The sequence below is a fragment of the Callospermophilus lateralis genome, unplaced genomic scaffold, assembly GCF_048772815.1.
Source record: "Callospermophilus lateralis isolate mCalLat2 unplaced genomic scaffold, mCalLat2.hap1 Scaffold_1442, whole genome shotgun sequence".
Classification (NCBI taxonomy): domain Eukaryota; kingdom Metazoa; phylum Chordata; class Mammalia; order Rodentia; family Sciuridae; genus Callospermophilus; species Callospermophilus lateralis.
Genome location: NW_027512586.1, coordinates 334758 through 351685, shown reverse-complemented (window position 1 = coordinate 351685; position 16928 = coordinate 334758). Strand labels below are relative to the sequence as shown.

The 16928-nt window shown below is 43.2% G+C and overlaps 1 long non-coding RNA gene across 2 annotated transcripts; it reads right to left on the bottom strand.

The window, feature by feature from the left end:
* Positions 1-8768: 8768 nt before the first annotated feature.
* On the bottom strand, positions 8769-15014 carry LOC143387736 (uncharacterized). 2 transcript variants are annotated; one of them, XR_013154904.1, is made up of 4 exons: positions 14787-15014; positions 11887-12016; positions 10003-10156; positions 8769-9524 (listed from the first exon to the last, which is right to left on the bottom strand). It is a non-coding gene; the product is annotated as an uncharacterized LOC143387736 (long non-coding RNA). The 2 variants fall into 2 exon arrangements; XR_013154905.1 differs by having other exon boundaries at positions 10020-10156.
* Between the last annotated feature and the right edge of the window lie 1914 nt (positions 15015-16928).

Sequence of the window (16928 nt, the reverse complement as noted above, 5' to 3'; positions counted from 1 at the left end):
CCATCACCCTCCACCCCTCCTCCTGTCAGACCAGGTGGAGTTTCAATCCAACTTCCTGAGCTTTAGGTAGCAAATGCTCTGTTATAATGGCAAGTGGCCCAGCAGCACCTCTATCCACCTCTATCCAGCACCTCTATCCAACACTCTTCTCCACTGAGGAAAGATGATTCCACATCAGAACAGCTCTGGAATATGTCCAAAAAGCAATATGAATCATTGTCCTCTATGAGGTTCTGCCTTCTTTATGGTGTTCACAGCACTTAAGAAATGAATATACCACCAGGTGCAGTGGTGCACATAGAATCCCAGGGACTTGGGATTCTGAGGCTGAAGGATAGTAAGTTCAAGGCCAGTCTCAATAACTTAGCAAGGCCCTCAACAATTTAGTGACACCCTATCTCAAAAAAAAATATATAGCAAGGATTAGGGATGCAGCTTTGGTGGTAAAGCACACCTGGGTTCAATCCCTAGTACCAGAAGAAATAAATTAATGTCAGAGTATTAAAAAGTTGCCGAATTTTTAAATTTAGAGAAAGAATGTTTGATTAGATATACATCATGCATAGGAAATATTGACTGTATATAAGGTATACAAAATGCTTAAGGAATGATAATAAATTTCTAAGAACTGAGCAGTAAATTTGAATACCTTTCTCTCCCCACATGGAACCCTATCACACACAACTAGAATCCAACAGCTCTGAGGCACCCAGACCAGCCTCTCCCACTGGCTCCACACCTGGGGCTTCTGCTCCAATTGTGTGTGTCAAACACCCTCACACTCCACAGGACCAAAATCCAGTGGCATCTTCTTCTTGCCCCATCTTCTGACCAACTTCCTGCTGCCTCTCCTTCTTCCCCTTATCCTGGGGGATCAGGGCACCAGGCCTCTCTCTGTTCCTTTCTCTCTTTCCTTCTATCCCCAAATGTTGATTCTATGTTTGTGGCTTCACTCATTGATTCACATGTCTTCTCTTTGTGTGCTGGGGATTGAAGAATTCAGGGCCTTGCACATGCTAAGCACACACTCTACCACTGAGATGCACCCCCATCAGAAATATTTCAGGACATCAAAAATGCTTCTGTCCAACCAGGCATGGTGGCACACACCTGTAACACCAGTGACTTGGGACACTGAGGCAGGTTTGAGACCAGCCTCAGCAAATTAGTGAGACCCTGATTTACAATAAAAAGTAGCAGGGACTGGGGATGTAGCTCAGTGGTAAAGTGCCCCAGGGTTCATTACCGAGTAGCAAAAAAATAAAACCCAGTCACTGCACTGGGGATGGAAAGCACCCTGCAAACAGCATGGCCAGCCTACTTTCAGTGGTGAGGGCAGCTGCAACCCGAGGCCCTGTGCACATGGGGAGTGGCCAGGGTAGAGCAGTGAGAGGATATCATGGGAACCATGTAGGCAACCCAGCTCACAGCACCCAGGTACGTGAAGAGGAGAAGCCCAGAGAGTTAAGTGCTGAGACAGCTACTTCTGGTTTCAAAGGTTGTGTCCAGTCCTGAAAGAGTAGTCTGAAGATATCTTCTGGCTTTGGCCATTAATGAGAGCATCATCCTGACAGCAAGGGCTGGGCGAATCTGGGCAAGGAAGTGAAGGGTGAGCTAGTGAACAAGGTCTTTCAGGAAATAAGGCCCAGAAGGTACAACAGGTGGAGTGGAGGCCTGGGATGTTAAGGGGGGGATTTGTATGGCTTTTAAGAAGAGGCACAGACATGTGTAGATGACCACGGGAAGGAATGGCAGTAATAGTAACAGCAGCACATAGGGCCCTTCTTGGTACCAGCCACTGTTCTATGTGGTTTACATGAATTAACCCACAATTTTCTCTTTTACAGCTAGGGAAACTGAGTGACCAGGGGATAAGGAGCACACCCAAGGTCTCCCTGCTGGTCAGTTCTACAGCTGGGATTTGAACTTATGGGGTCTTTGCCACAGTCTTTGCCACCAACCACCAAATAAGTGACTCTAGTAGGAGTTGCAGTCAGGGAATGGAGTATGGTGGGAGTAAAAGTTGGAGCATGGGATCAGTGCCTGGAATGGGTGCTGCAGGCAATGGAAAGGAGCCCTGTCTGAAGAATCCCAGAGTGCAGACCACATTTAGGTTCCTTGAGACTTGGGGACCCTGGACTTGGAGGGCCTCACTCTGAGCAGATGAGGAAGGGCAATGGCGAATGGCCTAACCTGGGGCTAAGAGAACCACAGGATGGGGGAAGGGTAAAATCTGCCAGGCAAACTCAATGGTGATACTAGAAGCTGGAGAGAGGAGAAGACAGGCAGACCACAGGGCTGAGAAATAAGGTCCAAGCACAGGAGTCACAGGTGGGAGGGAACCACATATGGCACTGGTGGGTTGGTGACTAAACAGATGGGAGGTGATGAGAAGACAGGCCCCTCTGTTGTTCAGCTGTCTCCGGGTCTTCAGCTTCCCCTCCCCCACTGATGCTGCCCACCAGTCTTCCTGAAAGAGCCTTTAGTCAAGTGATTGCCATACTAAAGGGATCCCATGGCAGAGATGGCCACTCCTATCATTCCTAGTCAAAGCTCAAAGAAAACCAATAAAGACACACAGATGGGGAAGAAAGCAATGAAACTTTCCCTCACACAGGACATGAGGTTCCATTAAGAGTGAACAACAACGAATGCTGGGGAAGAAGTGCAGTGGTCCAGCACCCTGTCTCAATCCCCAGTGCTGGAAAAACAGCAACACTAAGGACTCCTGCTCTTTGGAAGATGCTATGAAGTAAATGAAATGATAAGGCATGAATTGCAAGAAAAGATTTGCAAAATGTAGATCTGAATCCAGTATACAGAACTCCTGAAACCCAATAAGAAAACAACACTTTGTTTTTAAATGGGCAAAAGATTGGAGCAAAGAGTTCACCAACAATATACCCATGGCTAAGAAGACATGAAAATATGCTGAACATCATTAGTTATTAGGAAAATACAGACTGGAGCCCTAGTAAGGTACCATTACTTATTTATTAGGCTACAATTTGAAAACAAAGAATAGTAACAAATGACAGTGTCAAAAGCTAGTGAGGTTGTGGAGCAACTGTAATTCTCATTCATTGCTGGTAGAAAGTAGAAATGGTGCAGTTGTTTCCTTAAAAGTCCCACATATGTTTACCTTATGACTCAGCAATGCCACCCTTAACAATTTATCCAACAGAAATGAAAACTTATGTCCACATGTCTGTGCACCAATGGTTATTGGAGCAGCTTTATTTGTAACTCCCCAAAACTGGCTGGGCACAGTGGCCCCTGCATATACTCTCAGTGCCTTGGGAGGCAAAGGCAAGAGGGTGGCAAGCTCAAAGCATCAGAAACTTAGTAACTTAGTAACTTAACAAGGTCTTAAGCAACTTAGTAAGACCCTTTCTCAAAATTTTAAAAATTTTTCAAAAAGAAAACATAAGGGTGCGGGGGGTGCGGGACTGAGGGGGTCTGGGAATGTTGCTCAGTGGTTAAGCACATCTGGGTTCAATCATTGTTACAAAAATAAAACAAAATAGACCAACAAAAACACTGCCAAAAACTAGATGCAAAGTAAAAATCCTTCAATTGGTGAATGCATAAATAATCTGTAGGGAAATACAATACTACACAGAAACAAAAGACAATAAACTACTGATATGAGCAACTACATAGATAAATATCAAATGTGTTGTGCTCAGTGAATGAAGCCACACTAGAAAGCCCACAACACCATTTATGCATGACTCTGGAAAGAGAAACACCACAAGGACTCAGGGACAGAACTTGACAAGAGATGAAAGGATTTTCTGGGGTAATGAAACTGGTTAACCTTGATCTTGGTGGAGAGTACACAATGTCATTTGTCAAAATTGATAACTAGAGACTAAAAAGTGTGAATTTTACTGTTTGTAATTACCCTCAATAAATCACATTTTTACAAAAATTTGACCATGGCTCCAAGGTTTCCACTACTTGAAAAACTACATTCCACACTTGACATTCTGGGTCTTTCTAATCTTGACCCCCCTTGGGGTCAATGTCATGCCATCTTTTGCTTGAACTAGATCCATTTCTTCATCATTCTGTTAACATTCTACTTTCAGGTTTCTGGGCCTTTCTGTAAAATTGTACCTCTCTAAAAGCACACAGGACACAGAGAGTGGAATGTTCTACTCTACAGCATGGGCTTCACCAAACTCCCAGTCTCTTCCAGTCTGTTACACCACTCAGGACTGATCCCTCTTTTCACAGTGTTCCTGGGTGTCTCCCGGTGTTATTCTGATTGCAGGTTTCTGATCAACACAAGTGCATGACACACTTACTCATCTCTACACCCAAATAACTGCCACCTAGCACACAGTAGGCTTTCAATGCAATGCACCCAGGAGGGAGAATGGCCACCAAGTTCCAGGGTATAGAGATATCTGAGTTGCATTCTCAGAGGTGGGTCAGGAAGGACTCATGAAACAACATCAGTGCCAAGGGCAGTGGAGAAAGCACACAAAGTGCCTAATTGCAGTGGTATAAGACACCTCCACACAGTCAAGGACACACACACGGCCACTCCCTTGATGAACAACTACAGGATGAGGGGGAGCAGGAGGGCTCCAGCAGGTACAGCCACTAGGATGCTGTGCACAGGCTAAGAAGTGAAGCCATGGAATAGCTCTTCCCTGGCCCCTTTTTCTACCCAACTCCTCTCTCCCTCCCTCCCACCCCAGCTATCACTACCCATACACTCTCCCTCCCTGGACTGGACAGTTAGTCCAGTGATAAAACCGGAAATTCATATGTAGCAAAATGAAATTAAACCTCTCTCACCCTGCACAAAATCAACTCAAAGTGGATCAAAGACTTAGGCACTAGTGCAGAGACCCTGTACCTAATAGAAGAAAAAATAGACCCAAATCTTCACCATGTCAGCCTACAATCTGACTTCCTTAATAAGACTCCTATGTGCAAGAAGTAAAATCAAGAATCAATAAATGGGATGAATTCAAATTAAAAACTTCTTCTCAGCAAAGAGACAATTAATAATGTAAGGAGAGAGCCTACAGATTAGGAGAAAATCTTTACCACATGCACCTCCGATAAATCATTAACCTCTAGGATATAAAAGAACTGAAAAAACTTACTACCAAAAAAAATAACCCAATCAATAAATGGGCTAAGGAGCTGAACAGACACTTCACAGAAGAAATATAATTGATCACCAAATTTATAAAAAAGTGTTCAACATCTCTAGCAATTAGAGAAATGCAAATCAAAACTACTCTATGGTTTCATCTTACTCCTGTCAGAATGGCAATCATCAAAAATACAGGCAACAATAAATGTTGGTGAGGATGTGGGGGGAAAGATACACTCATACATTGCTGGAAGGATGGCAAATTGGTGCAATCACTATGGAAAGCAGTATGGAGATTCCTAGGATAATTGGGAATGGAACCACCATTTGACCCAGCTCTCCCACTCCTTGGTTTATACCCAAAGGATTTAAAATCAACATACTATAGTGACACAGCCACATCAATGTTTATGGCAGCTCAATTCACAATAGCTAGACTATGGAACCAATATAGGTGTCCCTCAATAGGTGAATAGATATAGAAAATGTGGTATCTATACTCAATGCAATATTATTGAGGTTTAAAAAGGAGTGAAATTATGGCATTTGCCAGTAATTGGTTGGAGTTGGAGAATATCATGCTAAATGAAATAAGCCAATCCCACAAAACCAAAGGCCAAATTTTTTCTCTAATATGCAGATGCTGGTTCACAATAGGCCAAAGCTCTAGGAAAGAATAGCATTACCTTAGATTAGGTAGTGGAAAGTGATGGAAGGAAAGGGGAGGGGATGTGAAGATAGGAAATATAAAAGAATGAAACAGACATTATTACTGTATGTATATATATAACCAACATGATTCCGCAACCTATACACTCAGAAAGATGAGAAATTATATGTCATCTATGTATGATATATCAAAGTGCATAAGTACATTCTACTGTCATGTATAACTAATTTAAACAAAAAATATTAAAAATGCAATGGGAGTTATTCTTAAAGGGCAAGAGTGCTGATATTAATTAGAGAAAATAGAGTAAGGGAATTATGGCAACAGATTCATTGATTCTACTAAGTGTTAAGTGTTTAAAAAAAAAAAAAAAAAAAAGCCATGGTTCAGGGGCTGAGGTTGTAGCTCAGTGGTAGAGAACTTATCTACCACATGCGAGGCCCTGGGTTCAATACTGAGCAACACATAAAAATGAATAAATTAATTAATTAAAGATATTGTGTCCAGTTACAACTAAAAATAATTTAAAAAATAAAAGCAATGGTTCAAATTCTCTTTTAGATAATTAATACAGGCAACAATGAAGAAATGCTGTCCTATTAGAGAAATAATCTTGCAGGACCTTTCCTACGACTATCCCATGTTCAGACACTGATGTTCACAGCAGGTTGTGTGAAAACATAAAAATGTTTATGTCAGTTTCATAGATCAATGATATAACAATATATTAAAGTAATATTTTATATTTAATTTTTATTAATTTAGGTTTTAAAACTTATACCAGTAAAATACCATCAGAATATTATACATTAAAATATAAATTTTATATTAATTATTATATATAAATATACAATCATATTGTTATGAAAAATAAAATATTTATCATTTAACAATACCAAAATATGATGACATAAAGTGCTATAAAATAATTTTATATTATATTATTAAAAATTGTATGATAAAAATAATTTATACAGAATGATTTCTCCTTACTTTGAAAAAGTCTGGCAGTCAATTTTTCCCTATATTTAAAGACAGGGAAGGGAATGGGTTCTTGCTTTAATGGACTTCAGTCTATTGTGACGGGACAAAGACAAGGCTTAGAAGAGGAAAAAAAAAAAAAACTTCAGGAAAGTCTAGGAAAAAATCCAAGGCACCATCTTACTGGATCAGGGTGCTCCTCTAGTAGTAGGCCAAAGGCTTCTGGAGAATCGCTGGCACAGCCTGCTTTGGAAGACAGAAGAAGCAAGAGTCCAACATTCAATCACAGCAGCAATCAGGAAGGAACTGTTCAAGAGGAATCCGCTTGCATCTGCTGCTGCTTTGCTTGTTCTTCCAACTTTTATTCTATCCAAGCCATCATCTTATTGGATGGTGCTGCCCATGCTTAGGGAGGGTCTTTGTTTCCATTGGCTATCCCACAATCCAATCATGTCCAGACACACCCTCACTGACACACCCATGAGCCCCTTGATCCTCTGCATCTCTTCATCTCATCAAGTTGGCCATTGGAAAAGACCATTACACCCTGGTACAGTGAATAAATAAATAAAAAAAGTAATGAATTAATTACTATCCCAGGCTTCTGAAAACTCCCTGGGAAATCCCTGGCAGAGTCCACTTTGCAGGAGTGAAGAAGCAAGAGTCAGATATCCTCAAGTGATGGCAGCAGCCATCAAGAAGAGAAGCACTGGCATCTGCTGCTGCTTCCTTGCTCTTTCAACATTTATTCCAAGCAAGCCACCATCCTATTGGATGATGCTGCCCAACTTTAGGGAGGGTCTGCACTTCAGTTGCTATCCCACATGCCAATGATTACTAGACACACCCAGAAGGGTCTTAATCATTGGCATGTCCAAATCCCTTCAAGTTGAATGAATGCTAACAGTAAAGAGGGCTACCAACACTGAATCAACAAGAACACCTGAACATATCTACAACTTGATTGCCATTAAATCAGGAAGCAAACACACAAGGTGAGGCTGGGGATAGAGGTGAGTGGTTTAGAGCATTTGTCTGAGGCCCCGCCTGGGTTACATGTTTATCACTGAAGGGGGTGGGAAGGGCGGGTGGAAGAAACACTAATAAGTAAAAGTTCTGGGCATAGCAGTTTCATCAGTGAATTCTATGAAATATTAAAAGAAGCATGGCTGTCTCCTCTCAATCTTCTTTCAAAATGTTGAAGAGGAACGGGGAAAAACCTGCAGACCTCTACTCCTAATTGTATTAGTGACAGTTCAAAAGTTGGGTTTAGAGAACTGCCGGTGTGTGAATTCAAGGGATATTTCAATTGCAGCAAAATTTCATATTTCACCAAAATTTCAATATTGTACTTTGCAATTGATGCCGTTAAAGTTGTGCATGAAATAAAGTATTAAATTTGGGACTGTCCTTCACTTCTGGTTCTTCCTGGTTGTGTTTGTAGTGTTCAACTCTTAAAAAATAAATAAATAAAATTGTTTTAAAAACCCAAAGCTGAAAATTGAAGGACTTCCTGGAAGGCATATGCGAATGTCTACAACTGATCTGATCTGGGTCATCAGTTTCTCAGGGAACATACTTTGCTTAGCATGTTTTGCCTTTCCTGAAAATATTCCTTTTGAATCTGAGAAAGTAAAACGTCTGCCTGTGGTGAGTCAAAGGTGTAAAAGTAAGACTTCTGCAGTTCACTATAGGAAATGGAGGGAAGGGGTCCAAAAGTTCAGAAAACTCTGGGATTAAGTCCAGTGAATGTTTGGCCCCAGAACAATGACAGAAGTGAAACGAGCTGAAGAATTCTTGTAATGAACATTCACCATACATGATACTGGGCAGGATGAACAGGCAAGGGAGAACCCTGTGTGGACCTGTGCAAAGGGGACCCCAGCATCCATCCCTTTTCCCGCAAAGAAAAGACACCTGCACAGGGCCCATGCTGGCATCCAGCCAACCCACCTTTCATTTCCCAATCTCCAAATCAAGCATACTAGTGGAAAACGATTGTTTCCATGATTTTATTATACAAGGGACAGAAAATTTCATGAAAATCCAAGAAGGCATCAACTTCTCCCTCGACTGCTAATCTGAGAATTTTCTATTTGAACATGTTTCTTCTCAGAGGATCATCCATTGCAGCAAGTTCACGGAGACGCTGGTGCTCTCCAGCCAAAGGCATCAGCCAGAAGTCCAGAGCCTTAAAATGTAAAGCCTCTGCATGGGAGTGGAAACCTCAGGCAGAGGCTCCTGGCACCAGTACAGCAAGATGTTGGAAAGAGTATGGGCAATCTCGGGATCCCTTGCTCCAATGGGGCAGCCTGGGCACCGGTCTTCCTGGTTTCTTAGAGGTGTCCCACTCTCCTGGTGGGGCCGGTGGATCCTGCTGGGTCTGAGGCTTTGGGCCAGGGCAGGCAGGCAGGCAGCTCTGGGCCTCTTCTCAAAGTGCTGTGCAATCCGGATCCGTGGATGGGGCAGTCACAGCTGAGAAACCCACAGGGTCTTAAAAGTGTTTCACGGTTGAAGTCCTGGTGATCCCCAGAAAGGAAGCCCAGCCTGGGATACAAAGGCAGAGGCCAGGGCCCAGCATCTGCTTCCTGGATGGCTGGCAGTGCCTGGGGCCCTGGAGCATCTTCTCCACAATCCCAGGCCTCCCTCACACAGCAGGGAAAATGCTTCTCCATAGCTGCAGACTCTCAGAGAGGGAAAAGTCATCAGAGACTGCTTGCAAGACAATTTCTACACTCCAGGGCTCCTCTTGACCTGAAACACAGGGTGTGGAACTTATGGAGACAGGATCTCATGGGTACATTTCTGCTGAAGGGCAAATTCAATCATCTTAGATGTCCGTGTTGGATTGAATCGATGTTGTTGAGAGATAGGTTTCAAACCACTTTCTAAAATCCCAGGATCCCCATCACTGGTGGCCATGACCCACACCTGACTACCCTGGTCTCCAAGGAGGGAAAGTGAGAGAAGAGGGAGAAATAGAGAGGGAGAAATGGAGAGAGACTATGAGTTCGCCTTGGAGGAGGCTGAGGCTGGAGGATTGCAAGTTCAAAGCCAGCCTCAGCAATTGAGCTAGATCAGAAGGATTTGAGGAGACGTTGCCTGAAAAAAGGAAGAAAAAATGCTGAGGGTGTGGCTCAGTGGTTAAGCAGTTTGGGCTCAATCCCTCTGCATTAGGGTTCTGGAGAGGAACAGAATCAACAGGAAGTTTGATTATGAAAAGGAGACTCACTGGTTTGACTTATGCACCAGAAGCTGGATAGTCCAAAATGGCAGTCTGTAGGCTGGAGAGCTGGAAGAACAAGCAGATAAATGCCCAGAACAAGAGAGATCAGGGTGCTCCTCTAGTAGTAGGCCAAAGGCTTCTGGAGAATCGCTGGCACAGCCTGTTTTAGAAGAGAGAGGAAGCAAGCGTCAACATTCAATCACAGCAGCAATCAGGAACTGTTCAAGAGGATTCTGCTTGCATCTGCTGCTGCTTTGCTTGTTCTTCCAACTTTTATTCTATCCAAGCCATCATCTTATTGGATGGTGCTGCCCATGCTTAGGGAGGGTCTTTGTTTCCATTGGCTATCCCACATGCCCATCAATTCCAGACATACCCTCACTGACACACCCATGAGCCTCTTGATCCTCTGTATCTCTTAATCTCAGCAAGTTGGGCATTGGAAAGGACCATTACACCCTAGTACAGTGAATAAATAAATAAATAAGTAATGAATTAATTACTATCTCAGGCTTCTGGAAACTCCCTGGACGATCCCTGGCAGAGTCCACTTTGCAGGAGTGAAGAAGCAAGAGTCAGATATCCTGAAGTGAAGGCAGCAGCCATCAAGAAGAGAAGCACTGGCATCTGCTGTTGCTTCCTTTTCTTCCAACATTTATTCCATGCAAGCCACCATTCTATTGGATGATGCTACCCAACTTTAGGGATGGGCTGCACTTCAGTTTCCATCCCACATTCCAATGATTCCTAGACACACCCAGAAGGCTCTTAATCATTGACATGTCCAAATCCCATTAAGTTGAATGAAAGCTAACATTAACAAGGGTTACCCAGACTGAATCAACAAGAACACCAGAACAAATCTTCAGTTTGATTGGGAATAAATCCATAAGCAAACACAAGGTGAGTCTTGGGATAGAAGTAAACAGTAGTAACAATACTAAACCCACTCTATCCTCTTCATGATGACAATGTGTAGATTGCCCTACTAAATGAGGATAAATTATTAAAACAAAGAAGAATATATTCTAAATCTTTTCTTGGTTAATATTTTTTAGAAATCCAATTTTTTTAAACCATTGGTTTTTTAAAATATCTTTTTTGTAATGTTTTTGAGGATGGAAACCAGAGCCCCACACATGCTAGGTGAGTGCAGTACTGCTTGAGTCACATTCCCAACCCCTTGGTTTTATACTTTTAAATAGATTTCATGCGTACCTCTTTCAAACTATAAAATTATGTCCGAGGAAAGACCTATTTAGTTATAGAGAGAGTAAATCATGTACAGTTTTTCCTCAATATTTGTAAATCTGTTCTTTATCATGTGAGGTTTTTTTTTTTTTTTTTTTTTTTTTGGTAAGATTTCTTTTCTTTCCTTTTCCAAGCATTCTAAATTCTAAAGAAAGGTTGCACCTAATTGACCACTGTGTTCACTGCTAAGTAGACTTTCTTTAGATTGACAGAATTTAGATCATTTGGTGACCTTCAGATTATATCAGAATGTGGAATGCACGTCCTAAGTTTTCACTTCTGTGCATCAGTTAACACAAATCATGTAAATTGCTGTGAGATTTAACTTGCAGACAAGTAATCAGTCTGGCTAAAGAAATGTATGAACTATTCCTAGGAAGTTCAGGTTGGTTGGAATGTTCTGAGGAGGGAAAACTATAAAGCAGACAGATGCCCTGGATGAAGATCATCCCCATCACACTATCTTCCTGCCCATTGCTTGCTACACATCATTTTCCTCACTTTTCAAGCACATTCATGCACCTGATTTCCCTGAGGTGGCCTTTCTGGGAATGATGTCTGCACCCCAGCTTCTCAGAGTGCCAACCCTTGAGTAAACCTGATTGTTTTTGAACTCTTGATTCCCAAGTACTTACTTACAGGGGTGAGTACATGGACTTGGATCCAGTAATAGATTCAGCTTTTAACAATTTGAGTTCACTGGGTACCTGTATCTGCATCCTTCTCATGTTGTACACTCACTTCTGAATGGCCTGTCCCGTCCTTTGTCCTGAAATACCAAGCAGGAGAGTAAATCTATTTCCCTCAGTTTAAAGGGATTTTGTTTCATATCACCTTCTATGTATGCATTCCCCTTTCTAGGGGGAATGATGTCTGCATTCACTGTCCTCAGTACATGTTTCTCAGGCAAGTTCACTAAGACTCACTCCACAGCTTGCTGACAGAAGAAATTCTCACTAGGTTCTTAGTGGTTCACATTAATGCCTAACATTCATGGACTCAGGGTGCCTTGTGTAATCTGAACTCAACTCAGCCCAGGTTCATGCTGTCCCCATGCACTGGTGCTTTCCTTTCACAGGAGAGACACACAGTTTTATCCCAGAGTTGAGTGTGCTCCTGGATTCAGTAACTGAATACAGTCCTAGATTATTAGAAACAACTGTACCCAAAATAAAAGTAGCACCAGGAAGGGGACACTATGTGGAAGAATTAGGAAAAAAATCTTTCATAAATGTATTGTGAGTGCTACTCAGGAAGCTCCTGTTCACCCTGCAGGAACTAGAGAATCAGGGTACTTAAAATCCATCCATCTCTTCTAGAGAGCATCTCAAAGCAAAGTCCTTTGAGCTGCAATAAGGGTGAAAAATTGACACTAAATGGCCAGAGGGAAGGGTGAATTTTCAATCCAGGAGACCTATGGAAAATGCTCTCTTTTTGACTGGTGAATAAGATGCACATTGGAGTTCTCTGTTGAGACAAGAGGCAAAAAGGATCGTGAACTTTCTATCTCAATGTTACTGACCCTGGGGAATGTTCTCTTTTACTTGCTGCTCATTGGTCGCCATGGTCTTTTTCTTCACCTGAAATACCAGGCCCAGGGGTGATCACTGTTACCTCAGTATTGAGCCTCAAATTCACATTTGAAAGAAGGAGATGAAGATCCTTGCTATGGTTTGAATGTATCCCTGAAAGCTTATTCACAGGAATCTAAATCCCCCCATGCAACAGTATCGGAAGATGGGGCCTGAAAAATGTGATTAGGCCAGCAGGGCTCTGCCTCCATGAATGGCTTCAGTGCCCTTTACAAAAGGGCTTTCAGTAGTGGGCCCTTGCACACAAGTTCCTGTGCCTTTCCGTTATAGGAAAAGGTAGCACAAAGGCCCTTGTCAGTTGCCTGCACCATGTTTTTTGACCTCACTAACTCCAAAACCCATAGAAAATGTGTTTATTTTCTTAATAAATTGCCTGGTTCCTGAGATTCTGTTATAGTGACAGGGACCAAATTAATACAATTGTTACAATTAGGAGTTTTCCTAATGAAGGGGATTATGAAAGGTCAGGATATGCCAGCCTCAATATATGCCATTTTGGCCTAAGGATTATTTTGAACTAAAAGCATTTGAGTTACTGAAATCTCTCTTTATACCTAAAATAACTTGATCATCGTTAGTACTCACCCCAGGAACAATTACATCCCCCTCTGATAAGAGAATTTGCAACCACACTCAAACAGACATTCTCTACAAACTATCTTAATTCCCTATTAAGGGGATTGTAAATTCTCCAATTTTACCACTCCTTTGGAGGAATTAGATCTTTGTGTGATGCATCCATACACACAAAACTTAAAATTCATAAATCGGTTATGCCTTTGGTCCTGTTCAGCTGTTTCCAAATTATTTCAGTCCCAAACAAGGCCATTGAATCTACCAAGGCAGAGGAAAATCTTTTCTTTGTTTTCCTAGAAAACATAAACATGTATTATTACTATCTCTCTAAGACATTACTGCATAGCTTCTGAGCCGTGTCCACACTTCCCACAAGGCTCACCTGTGCACACTGCTGTGGTTCCAAACTTCCTTTCTGCATTTTTGCTTCAAATGTTAGAGAATGTCTGTTGTGTATCACCTTCTTTCAGTCAATGGGATCCTAACAAGTCTTGTTATTGTGCTGCATTTCTTGGTTTCGAAAAGCTTTACTTAATGACATTTTACAGACATATCTTTGTTTACACTTTGTTTCCTCTTTCCAATGACAAACAAGGGCAGACGCTGTGAAAGGCTCCAAATCACATGTTTTTCTGTGCCCCACAATTGGCCCTGGGGTGTTGAAACCATGGCCTGGCACTGATACACCTGACATTGCCAGCCTGCCCAGAATGTAGCCATTTCAGACTGCAAAAGACTTAGCGTCTCCTCGTGAGGAATATGCCCTTCCCATGACCAGTGTCTGGCCATTCTCACAGGTGCACACCACACTGGAATTAGACTGAATTTGAAGGCTGAAGTAGCTCTGATGCACACTCTTTCAAGGGAGTAACTCCTACCAAACTCCTCTTTAGATTCCTAAACTGGAGTTGGTCACCCTTACCACTAGGGGTGCTAATTCTAATATTTCTGCTAAGATGCAAGGCTAGGGTGGAGGGAAAGAGTTGGGGGTTTAGCTCAGTGATATAGCACTTGCCCAGCAAACCTCAAGTAACTGGGTTCAATCTGCAGTACTTCAAAGTGTGAAAGAAGGAAGGAAGGAAGGAAGGAAGGGGTGGATGAGTGGGAGATAGGACTGATGGGCCCCCAGTTTTTCTTTAAACAGTTCTCTTCCCTGGCCTCTTGATCCTGATAATGTGGCTGTAACTTTTCCTATGGGGACAAGGCACTTCTTCCTTCATTCTGCAGATCCACAGCAAAGGAGGCAATTGGAGATGCTTCAAGTACAAGATAGGGTTTTGGCTAGGGGAGGAAATGGTAAGATAGTGGGGGAAGACTGTAGTAGTCCGCTTGAGAGTAGGTGAGATAAGGGTCCAAATGGGGTCCACTTACCTCTCTGGGGCACCTGTCCCCTGATGCAAACAGCCGAGGTTCATCTGGGAAAAGGATGGAATTGATTTTTTTAATGAGAGCCAGAGGAGTGTGGGAGATCTTAAGGGCTGCTGGAGATGCACATGGTAGAGTCTGCAGTCTCTGTGGGGCATCCCTTCCAGTAGTGCAGATCTTTGGGGGAAGCATAAAAAGTCATGGGACAGAGCAATTTTCTCCTGTGCAGTGGCAACCCCATATTTTGTAGAAAAAAAGTAATTCAGAGGCTTCAGTCTTACTTGAAAAGTGAGTGGAAAGGGAGGATTCAAGTGCTTGAAACTTTGCCACCATTGCAACATCTCAAGACAGAGAAGCCTTAAATGACTCATTTAAAAAGTTAATTTACAGAAGAACCCCAGCAAAGTAATTAGGGAGGACTAGTTTGAAGGTTCGGGGCAGAGTTTCCTATCACAAAAGGACATGTTTCTCTGACTTGCCTTAAAAGCACTGAGGTATCTATAAAAGGAGAGGGGTCCCAGACCAAGACGGAGGGGTGGCATGCAAGGAGGACCTATCACTGCTTTTTGCTAGCAGAGCTGTTGGTGTTCCTGAGGCCTTACTTTTCCCTTAGACCAGCCTGATTGGTGCCCACCTTGGGTGCTACTCAGCCTGCTCTCACCACGTGCAGCCCTCTGGGTCAGTTGCTGGAGGCTTTGGTAATCCAGAACCCTGACTTTGCCAGGAAAAAGAAAGGTTTTGTTATGTCAAAATCGTGAGTTTGGGGACAGCCAGTGGGAGTGGAAATCTCACTAGCTTCATTGACTCACTGACATTGCCGCTGCCTTCTCAGAGCTGGCATAGATTTACCTGCTGCACTGCTGATGGAGCCAGTTGAGATGCCTTTGACCTTGGGAAAGCCATAAGCTGGGTTTGGCTTTTGCAGGGTCCAGTGATGCCAGCAACTGGAATAACAGTTCACTAGCGCCACACCCAAAAGGAAAAGAGTCTGCTTTTCTCCTTAGTACTGCCATTAGTTGTGGCATGGAGAGAATGTTTCTCTCCACCCTGGGCGGTCCCTTTCTCCCTCTATCCTAGGAGGATTAGTGCAGTCTTTCCCAGTTGCCTTTCCTGGAGTTCCCATTCGCTCTCTGACCAGCAGTGCGATCCCAACAGTTTCCAGTCATAGCACATATTTGTACCAAGCCTGGGTGGCAGTAAGGCTCCTTTCTTTGTATCACCAGATTCTAGGTAACAGCACCGTGGTTGGCGCCAAAGTGAAAGTTTGTCGCTGGCAGCAAGGCTAGCTGAGGTCCTTTGCAGAATCCCAGAGCACCATTCACTCCCGCCCACTTTCTCCTGGTCTGGGCTCAACTAGTTGTGCTGTGCGCGCGTTTTTCGGTGGCACCCCCGACTACACAGCTCTGATGGGTTCTAACGTGCAGTTTCTGCTGTTGCCTGGAACAGAATTCCTTAGTGGCAGCCCGGCTGGCAGGGCCATGGCGCCTATGCCACTGAGCCCTTCAGCTATCTTTCAGGCGCCCTCCTCTCCTTCACCACCAAAGATCCAAGTTTTTTGTTTTTTTTTTTGTGGCAGCGGCACCTCTGTCTCAGGATCCCTGGCCTCCCTGCGCCTTGCATTTATTGGCTTAGCAAGCTTCAATTTAGAGATGCTTGTGATTCCCCATTCCTTGTCCACCCAAGTACCAGAAGTGTCCTGATTGGAGGCAAAGCTAGAAGCCTAATCGTGTCCTGGGGTCTTGCCCTGGGTTTCCTGGTCCTTGGAGTCCCCGTTTGTCCATGGCCAGTTAGGACTTAACACCAGAGGGTGATCTATTCCTCCCAGCAAGTCCGGGATTGGCCATTTCTTAGCGTTTATTCCAGCCTCAGGTGTTTAGTCCTAAGAACTCGGGTTTAGCAGCAGCGCCTGCCATTTAAGTGGAAGCAAGTTCCCAATTCCTGAGAGCAAACTCCATTTCAGCTTTGTGGGTGATGGTTAAGTCGGGTACAAACGTGGGTACAGGAGAATACCATTTTTCTAAAAGGCCAGTTCAACAATTGCCACTTTAGCACTATCCGCAGTTTCTTTTTTCCTAACAAATTTGGTTTAGCAGTGGAGAGTTCCGCTTTGACTATGTTTGGGGGTTTGGACCTCCCAGGGAAATTCAA